The following is a 10,267-nucleotide window of genomic DNA, read 5'->3' on the forward strand; positions in this document are numbered from 1 at the left end:
TTTTACTATTTGCCAAAAGTCCACAAAAAATCCAAAAGGCCACCAGGACGCCCGATAGTATCATCTATTGGGAGCTTGCTAGAGAACACGTCACGGTTTATAGACAACTTTTTATCACCAATTGTGAAAGACTTACCCTCTTATGTGAGGGATACACAGGACTTCCTAAGGCAAGTAGACAATATCACATGGGAACCAAACATCCTCTTAATCACACTGGACATTGTTAATCTCTACACATGCATTGCCCATGAAAACGGTTTAGCTGCAGTAAAGTGGCTTTTAGACAGAAATCCCGAAAGATTCAGTCAACATAATTCTATGCTGCTAGCTATGATTAGATTCTGTTTGTATCATAATATCTTCCTTTTCTCTGGTGAACTCTACAAGCAGACAAGGGGCACTTCAATGATCACTGGACTGACAAAATTCTTTTATGGACGAGGTACATTGAGGACCTCTTTGTCATCTGGCGCGGGGATCAAGCCTCGGCTGAGGACTACATCTCGGCGCTTAATGACAATAATTGGAATCTAAGATTCACGAGTACCATCAGCAACAATAGTGTATGTTACCTAGACTTGGAAGTCTATATAGAAAATGAGAAGATCCAAACAAAAGTATATAGAAAGCCCACGGCGGGGAATGCTGTGCTTCATGCAGCAAGCCATCATCCAAAAAGCTTGATCCAAAGCATTCCCTATGGTGAATTCTTACGCTTAAAACATAACTGCACAGCAACATCAGAATTCACATTAGCGAAAAATTAGGCTATTAAAAGATCCCAAGTCAGGGGATACAACAAACACACACTAAAACAAGCTGAAGAGAAAGCCTCAAAATACACAGGAAGGATCTCCTAGTGGTTAAACCAACCTATAAGTCGGAGGAGCCTACTAGAATGATCACTAACTTTAGCACGAAGGCAGGAAAAATAGTGCAAATATTTAAGAAAAATTGGCACATGCTGACCACTGATCAGGTGCTCAAAAAAGTCCTACCAGAGAAACCGTTGATAACATATCGACGTAGTCAATCTCTGGCGGATCACCTTGTCCATAGCCATTTCTCCCCAAAAACTCAACCGATGAAACTATCCAAAGCTAAAGGTTTATTTCCATGTTTACGGTGCATGGCCTGTAAAGGTAGTAAAAAAGTATCCAGCTACCCAGGAAGAACAAATGAGAATACACCTAACAGAGAGATCAGAAAACTTTTAAATTGCAACTCAGAGTACACCTTATATTGCCTAGAATGTCCCTGTGGGAAACGGTACATAGGGAGCACCATTAACCCCACAAAGCTGAGATTTTTAGAGCACATGCGTGCCATAACAAAAAACGATAGGTCTTATCCAGTGGCACGCCACTTTGCAGAACTACATCAAAGCACCAGGGACCTGTTGAAATTTTACAGCATAGACCAAGTCGAACGCTCAGAAAGAGGGGGTGATAGGGTAAAGGCTTTACGTACTCTTGAATAAAAGTAAATAATTGATCTAAAAACCATGGCACCTTGGGGACTCAACAATGATGAAGAGATGTGGGTCCATTTGTAATGTCTGAACCATCTGACATATGAAAGAACTGAATCTAAACAGAAAATCGTGGAAGAAACTAAAACAATCTGGAGGTACAAAAAACTGATAAGACTCATCAATGAACTCCGTAGAATGAAAGACATTGTATAACCGTAGGATTTAGGCAAATCTATGCCCTTTCCGGGGCACAAAACAACCACATAAGAATAAATTTGCCCATTCAGGGCATAACAAACGTAAATATAATGTAAAAATCAACTATGCACTTTATTCTTGTTCAAAGCCAGTATTTACTGTGATATGTTATCAGTCTGCTGTCACATGTTTTTAAAGAGGGTATGCACTAGAGCACTTTATTTAAGAAACGCCATAAAGAAGGTCACAAAGAGTATATGTAAAGTAACAGACTATAAGATGGCCGCCACAATGGCTGCACAAACGTACCACACCATCTTCTATGATGTTGAATAACAATGAGAATGTGTCTTTAAAATGGCGCCATTATGTACACGCAAACTGACACTGACGAAGCTTTTTTAAGCGAAACGCGTCTGTTAGGGGTGACGGGGTTGCAATAAATTCTATGAAATCGGAGACCTGTGTGCTGGCCTGTTTTCAGCCCTACCGGAGTGAAAAAGTGTTCGAATATATATATGTATATGTATATGTGATCAAGCTGTAAGGCGAAACGCGTAATGGCGGCGGCAGGCTTGCTGGAAATAAAACACCTCGATTAATGCACCAAGAACTGGGTCTGTTCTTTCGTCATTATTGGATTGTTGGGCTGAGGCGGCTGCTTTGGCCAGTGACGAATTCTCGTGCATATATATATATATATTATCTTGCTTAATCATCGGCTTCTCAGTGACACCCACCTCTCATCTGTAGCTGGTTCATTTCAGAACTATCAACTGTATCTATATCACAACTTCTCGACGGTCTTGTACCCACCAGCTGCGGCCGCTGCAGGTAAGAGTGATGGGGCGGTGGGGCCAGGTGAGGGGGGATTTCGAAAGATGACCAAGAGGGAAAATTAATTATTTATAAAAAAAATTGATTGTGGTCGTCTCTTAAAATCACCCCCCACCTGGCCCCATGGCTCTTTCCTCCAGTGCCACGTCTGGTACCCATCCTTCCGTCATTGTACATGGTAAAATCAATAACATGTGTCAGCTGTGTTCCAGTGATATTACACTGAAAATCTCTGTGCATATTTAGCTATTTTGCAAATCCTGTTATAGACAGAGCCTCCTGGATTTTGCCATTTGCTACATAAATCATCAAATCAGCAGTTTTGTAAAAAGGCAGCTCTTTTCACAAAATTGCCTGCGAAATCTGGGTGTCCGTTTCCACAGACTGAGCTTGGAATTCTATAAGACCTGAGAGTCCATTCTTCGGGGGGGCATGCTGTCGGAAAAGAAAGGCAAAGCCAGATGGCTTTGAAGTGGTATATTCCAGGTCCACACTTTCATTGATTACATGTCCAACCTTCAGATGTGTCTCTTCCTGATCCGCAAATAAAGGCTTTCCACTGCCTAAAACCCTCTTATACGGCCCTTTATGTGCTGTGTTGCTTGTGTAGATGTGGGAAAATTAAGTGCAGCTTTTCTCCTAGAACTACAAGGGGAGCATTGCTTTAGATTTCTGGGAGGTTTTGGGGATAAGGCTGCCCAGCACTGGCAGTGATTAACTAATGTAGGGGCATATTATCAACAAAAGGTCTTAAAATTATTGCTGCTTTTGCGGCAGGAAACTGCTGCTAAAGCGGCGACAATGGGCTTGATAATATGCCCTTGTGAATTCCCATAGAAGCCCATGTTATGGTGTGAACATGGGCTTCTATAGTAATTCCCAAAGGCATATTATCAAACCCATTATCGCCGACAGTCAGAGAGTCACCGTTCTTCAGCATTGCCATGGATGAGTCCACAGACATTTGTGATATATCCCAGTTAATATTTTGGGTAAGGTAGTTGGACCAATCACTTCATCCCAAAGAAGAGCTCCTGTGCCTTCTACCACTGCAAGGGCACACAAGAGGAGAAGATATACTAGACAGCATGTGCAACTACTTTAAAACAAATCACATACCACTGAACACTCTTTTCAGCATCACAACAGATGGGGCTCCTGCCATGGTAGGCCATGACAGAGGCTTCATATCCATAATTAAATAGAAGCTTATAGGACAGACTATGATAGCCTACCACTGCATTATTCACCTAGAAGTATTGTGTGCAAAATTAAGGCATGGGTAACTGAATTAGGTCCTGAATGTTGCAGTGTAAGTTGTTAAATGTATCTGTGCCAAAGCTTTTAACCATAGAATTGTTAAAGCAATGCTGCAGGAATCCAAAGATGAATATACAGAACTCTTAAAGCACATTGACCTGTTTTGGCTAAGCAAAGTGAAGATTCTGGAGCAGTTCATCGCATTGCTTTCTGAAATTGAACTCTTTGTGAACAGTAGATGTCAATCATTCCGGAACTAACAGATGTGAAGTGGCTTATTATGCTCCATTTTCTTTCAGATCTATTCACACTCTTCAAGGCTCTCAATTTGACCCTGCAAGGCAAACAACAGTTTGTGTGCTCCATGATGAATGGTATTTACTCATTTGAGAGTAAGCTTGTCCTATTCAAAGAAAAACTGGATGATGCTGACTTCACCCTCTTCCCAAAACTGTTGGCTGTGATGCTGAGGTTTTCAGACACATAAGAAATTCTGTCAAATCTAGAGCTTGGTGCATGTCTTGAAGACATTCTGGGGAGAACAATTGCCAATCTTCTCAATTCAGAGCCCACACCACTCTATTCAGGCTGGTTGCAAACCCCTGGATGGTGAGGGTACAAAATCTTTACACTGTTGCCCTTATTGGCATGTAAAGGGAGCAAGCAGAAATAGAGCTGATTAACATGCAACACAATTCAGCCCTCAAAGCATCTTTTTGGGGGAAACCACCAGAAAAAATCTGGAAAATTGTGCCTTATAACATGTTTCCTCTTTTTTTTTACAGTGGCCCAGAAGGTAATTTGTATGTTTGGGTCAAAATATGTTTGGGAACATTTGTTTTCCACAAGGGCTGTTGAAGAGAAAACTTAGAAATAAGCTTACAGACATACATCTGGACCAGCTCTTAAGGCTTGCCGTTTCAGACATAGTACCAGATTACAGGAAAATAATTGGTGACATGAAATGTAAAACACGTTTGCAGTGTTTCTGTCTTTAACATATCTATTTTTTGGACTCAGTGAAGCCTGTGCTGCAATGGGCCTGTGCTGAATATCAGGTTATCGCTAATTGTCATGCAATTCCTATTAAGACTGCTATATTCTGATAATAAAGATGTATTATACAAAAGTGGTTCTTGTAGTTACATCTGCTTTGGAAAACAGCTTTGTCTTGTAATGCTTTGAAATGGTAGTGATTGCTTTTGTACTCTAGCCCTGCCACTACTGCCCTGCCCCCCACAGACCCCGCTCCCACCGGGGCAGCCCTGGGCCACATACCACACTGTAAATTTGGCTCCAGAGAAAAAGTTTGTCATTACCCATGCCCTACATCTTGTACATTTACACTCTAAAGAGCTAGTGCGTTCATTTGTGCCATAAAATTAGGCCTGATATGTATGCAACCTACATGTGAAATGAGATTTGCTAAGCCACATACAATGTCATGTCTTATATGAATGAATGCAAGTTTCATATTTTTCAGAATATCTTACTCTGTATGTTCAACAGATTATATTAATTCAAAAATGTATATTAATGTTTCAAGCTACAAAACCACCCCATTGCTCAAAACACCTCTTTCTCACCCATGCACACCATTCAAGGTTTCCCAATTAGCATTGAAATGGAAAGGGATTGAGGAGATATTGGGCAGCCAAATAAGCACAAGCTTTCTGCACACCCATTTTGAGGGAGTTGCCCATCTCCATGAGAAGCTGGGAAATTTCGGGTTTCAAGTTAACAATTTTGTCAAGGTTTGAATTTTACTCACATGATGTTGCCTGCTAAGGGGACATCTTGAAACATGATATTCAGTGAGCAGAACCAGAATGTAAGAATTAGCATAGAGACATTGGGACCATTGTAGAGAACAAGTGGACATATTAACATTTTGATGAGGCTAACGGGGCCCATAGGAGACAGAGAGGAATGTTTTGCTTGCATTGCCGTTGTGGCATAAAAGGTGACGCAAGGCCATAGAACCTTCTTAGTGGGATTTACTAAGCCACACAAAGATTCCTTCAATTCCACAGTTGGGACTTGGGCATTCCCAAGCAACCACCCTTGGAGTTTGAAACAATTCCAGATTTACTAGGGGTAGTAAACCAGGGATTGTTTCCAAATTGTACGCTTTCACAAGAGAGGTGTAGCAAGGAGGAAAATCTTAATTTCTCATTTTTTTGTTTCTCTATGTGTGCTGCATTCTCAGCACACATAGAAAGTGGAAAATGGGTCTAGAGATTTTTGTGTGAAAAAGTTTATTCCTTCCTTCACAAAAACAATGTTGCCTGTAGCGCAGGCACCTTTGCACTATGATGTAAGGATGCCTTCATTTGGTTAGTGTGCCAGCACAGGGCGAGAGCAGAAATGCATCATACCTTAGTAGACATGGCATAATTCTGCTTATTTCACCCAACACATCACAGCAAGTTGTCTTGCTGCATTGCATGACTTCATTGTGAATCTGACTCAGAATCCTTAATGAGTTGGGGAAGAGAAAATAGGGCAGAATAGTTCCATTGAATCTGAAGACCGAAGACGGTGTCATACTCTCCAACCATGCCTAATATATCAGGCAGGAGCATAGCAGGATTGGTGAGGGACAAAAAGGCGGCATTCACATGCAAAGAAATAATATTGGTGTGGTAAAACTGCTCTCTCTAAAGGGTCACCCCACAATATTTGTTTTCCTCCTCCTCTTCATCTGAACTTATTTTTGTTGTCCTTAGGACTCAGAGCACCTTATCACTGCTGACCAGTGCTAAAGTGCATGTGCTTCTCCCCTAATTATGGTTACATTGATGAATACACAATCAACATATTTAACTTACTTGTAAGTCCCTTGTAAAGTGGTACACCATATGACCAGGGCCTGCAAATTACATGTTACTAGTGGGCCTGCTCAACTCACTGAAAATGTTCCCTAAGGAAACTTTTCTCCAATGTTCATGACTTTTAATGGTCACACAAGTGATCCTCTTAGTAATATTCAAAACATACTAATTCATCAATATAAACACAGATGACTTGTTATAGAAAAAATAATATAATATTGTATTTTATCTCACTCAATTTTATCTCAAGCAATATTTCATTAGTTGAATTGTACATTATATACGTTTACAATATATATTCCATTCTTTAGAATTCCACAGCAGTACATTTATAAAACATATTAAACATGGCACTGCTCTATAGTCCCATAACCCCTTCACTGCGGCGGTTCAAATGGGTTTGGGCATGGAGCTGTGGTGCTCATGATGGAGCCCAACCCGGGCCCCTGGCCCCATCTGGGAGACCGGAGGCGCTGGGGACACCTCCCCGGGCCCTCCCGGACCCCATCCAGGGCTTCCTGCCACGCGGCAGGCCCAGGAACAGACCCGGGGCTGGGGCAACATCCTGGCCCGTCCAGCTGCCGGCTGAGGACCGCTAGGCCGAGAGTACCTTGTCCCTATCAATCCGGAGGAAAATTACCCATATTTCTTGTAATCCGTGCACACAAGGTGACAGAGGGGACCCAGGGCGAAAAAGTGCGCGAGCTCCCGGAGCCCTCGCTCGGATCCGGGAGGCGAATGGCACCTCATCGGGACTTCCAGGGAAGTCCGGCCATCTGGTCGCTACATAGGAAAGCATTGCGGGCGACCAGATGGCCGAGGCGAGAGGGGCGACAAGATTGCCGCGGCCGAAATGACACCAATCTGCCTGCCCCAGGCCTGTAGGGATCAGGAGCTGCAGGGCTCCGGGGCTCCCTGCCGCGCGGCAGGACCCAGGACGGAGCCCCCGGTATGGAGGCCACCCTCTCAGGGGCCCCGGACGGGGCTCCCAAAACCCAGCGGAGCAAGGGGAGGCTCCCTGGGCACCACGGAACCCAGTCTCGGGCCTTTGGCAGTGCGGCAGGCCGGAGGGACAGGGCCCTGGGCCCAAGCACCCCACTCGGGGCCCGGCGAGGCCCCTGGACCCTGCCGGGGCTCCCAGGCCCAGAGGCGCAGGGGAAGCCTACCCCGGGTCCTCCGGACCCCGTCCCAGGCACCCTGCCACGCGGCAGGACCCAGGACGGACCCCCGGGCAAGGAGGCCAACCTCCCCGGGGCAACTGAGGGCCCCAGGACGGAGCTCCTGAACCCAGCCAAGCACGGGGAGGCACCCCGGGCACCACGGAACCCAGTGCCGGGCCTTTGACAGTGCGGCAGGCCGGAGGACAGGGCCCTGGGCCAGAGCACCCCATCCGGGGCCCCGGGACCCCAAGGCCCAGAGGCACAGGGGTAGCCTTCCCCGGGCCCTCCGGAACCCATCCCGGGCACCCTGCCACGCGGAAGGACCCAGGACGGTGCCCCGGCCGGAGCTCTTGAACCCAGCCAGGCTCCCCAGGCACAACGGACACCGCTAGGCCGAGAGGGGTCCCAGAGTACCTTGTCCCTATCAATCCGGAGGAAAGTTACCCCCATTTCTTGTAATCCCTGCACACGAGGTAACAGAGGGGACCCAGGGCGCAAAAGTGCCCGACCTCCCGGAGCCCTCGCTGGGATCCGGGAGGCGAATGGCACCTCATCGGGACTTCCAGGGAAGTCCGGCCATCTGGTCGCTACATAGGAAAGCATTGCGGGCGACCAGATGGCCGAGGCGAGAGGGGCGACCAGATGGCCGGGACCGAAATGACACCAATCTGCCTGCCCCAGGCCTGTAGGGAGCTCCGGGGCTCCAAGGCTCCAGGCCTCCGGGGCTCTGGGGCTCTGGTTCTCTGGGTCTCTGGGTCTCTGGGTCTGCAGGGCTCGGGGACTGCAGGGCTCCACGGCTCGAGGGGCTGCAGGGCTACGGGGCTCCGGGGCTCCGGGGCTCCAGGGCTCCAGGGCTCCTGGGCTGCAGGGCTCCAGGGATCCAGGGCTGCAGAGCTCCGGGGCTGCTGGGCTCCAGGGCTCGAGGTCTGCAGGGCTCCAGGGTTACAGGGCCTGGGACCCATGGAGCCCATCCCGGGTACTTTGCCACTCTGTGGGCCGGAGGAGGGAGCCCCGGATGCCTGGGAGGTGTTGCCCAGGCATCGCCCATCTGGTCCCAAGCAGGGAACAACCAGCCCCGGAAGGGTGTTCGGGCATACCCTTGCACCTACTAATCCGGAGGAAAATTACCCCCATTTCTTGTAATCCATGCACTCGAGGTGACAGAGGGGACCCATGGCGCAAACGTGCCCAACCTCCTGGAGCCCTGGCTGGGATCCGGGAGGCAAATGGCACCTCATCGGCACTTCCAGGGAAGTCCGGCCATCTGGTCGCTTTATAGGAAAGCATTGCAGGCGACCAGATGGCCGAGGCGAGAGGGGCGACCAGATGACCGGGACCCAAATGATGCCAATCTGCCTGCCCCGGGCCTGCAGGGCTCTGGGGCTGCAGGGCTCCAGAGCTCCGGGGCTCCGGGGCTCCGGCCTCCCCGGGCCCTGATGGACCCTCTGTCCCGGGCGCCCCGGACCCCTGGCCGGCTAGCAGGACGGAGGGGTATTCCCGCTCCACCGGGCCCTGCCGGACGGGGCTCAAGCCCCGGGCCCGGGCCCAGTCCCGGCCCCAGTCCCGGCTTTCTGAACCCTAGTCCAGGCCGGGGAGAGCCTCCCTGGGCCCCGGTCGACCCTCCGTCCCGGGCGCCCCGGACCCCCGGCCGGCTTGCAGGACGGAGGGGTATTCCCGCTCCACCGGGCCCTGCCGGACGGAGCTCAAGCCCCGGGCCCAGTCCCGGCCCCAGTCCCGGCTTTCCGAACCCTAGTCCAGGCCGGGGAGAGCCTCCCTGGGCCCCGGTCGACCCTCCGTCCCGGGCGCCCCGGATCCCAGGCCGGCTTGCAGGACGGAGGGGTATTCCCGCACCACCGGGCCCTGCCGGACGGGGCTCAAGCCCCGGGCCCGGTCCCGGCCCCAGTCCCGGCTTTCCTAACCCTAGTCCAGGCCGGGGAGAGCCTCCCTGGGCCCCGGTCGACCCTCCGTCCCGGGCGCCCCGGATCCCAGGCCGGCTTGCAGGACGGAGGGGTATTCCCGCACCACCGGGCCCTGCCGGACTTGGCTCAAGCCCCGGGCCCGGTCCCGGCCCCAGTCCCGGCTTTCCTAACCCTAGTCCAGGCCGGGGAGAGCCTCCCTGGGCCCCGGTCGACCCTCCGTCCCGGGCGCCCCGGATCCCAGGCCGGCTTGCAGGATGGAGGGGTATTCCCGCACCACCGGGCCCTGCCGGACTGGGCTCAAGCCCCGGGCCCGGTCCCGGCCCCAGTCCCGGCTTTCCTAACCCTAGTCCAGGCCCGGGAGAGCCTCCCTGGGCCCCGGTCGACCCTCCGTCCCGGGCGCCCCGGACCCCAGGCCGGCTTGCAGGACGGAGGGGTATTCCCGCACCACCGGGCCCTGCCGGACTGGGCTCAAGCCCCGGGCCCGGTCCCGGCCCCAGTCCCGGCTTTCCTAACCCTAGTCCAGGCCGGGGAGAGCCTCCCTGGGCCCCGGTCGACCCTCCGTCCCGGGCGCCCCGGACCCCA

This window comes from Lissotriton vulgaris, chromosome 11 (genome assembly GCF_964263255.1).
Source record: "Lissotriton vulgaris chromosome 11, aLisVul1.2, whole genome shotgun sequence".
Lineage (NCBI taxonomy): Eukaryota > Metazoa > Chordata > Amphibia > Caudata > Salamandridae > Lissotriton > Lissotriton vulgaris.